Here is a 414-nt window from a genome sequence, read left to right as displayed (position 1 = left end):
CTTCATTGCTTGAATAGAGGAGTCAAGAGTACATTTTTTTATTTTATTTTAAAATTTAGCAAAAGTTGACAGAAATGCCTTAAATGATTAAATCTAAAACTTAGAGGATTAAAATGAACAAAAGCAAACTTAGATGACTGAAATGAATTATGGAGAAACTTAAAGGATGAGTTTTGCATTTTAGCATTTTTTTATAATTAAAAAAAAAAAAAAACACACACACACACACACAAGCCAAAGAATCCAAAACAAATGTAAGCAGAAAAAGAGAGAGAAAAAAAAAAAAAAAAACAAAGAAAAAGAAAGAGAAAATCAATTTGGTATAATAAAAATAAGAAAAAGCCATGCACATGGGTTTTTTTTTTTTTTTTTTTTTTTTCAACCTTTTTCTCCCTGGTATTCTTTCGGTAAAAA

The sequence above is a fragment of the Quercus suber genome, unplaced genomic scaffold (assembly GCF_002906115.3).
Source record: "Quercus suber isolate HL8 unplaced genomic scaffold, Cork oak 2.0 scaffold_84, whole genome shotgun sequence".
Lineage (NCBI taxonomy): Eukaryota > Viridiplantae > Streptophyta > Magnoliopsida > Fagales > Fagaceae > Quercus > Quercus suber.
The sequence above is the reverse complement of the archived record's forward strand: the minus strand, read 5'-3'. Positions refer to the sequence as shown.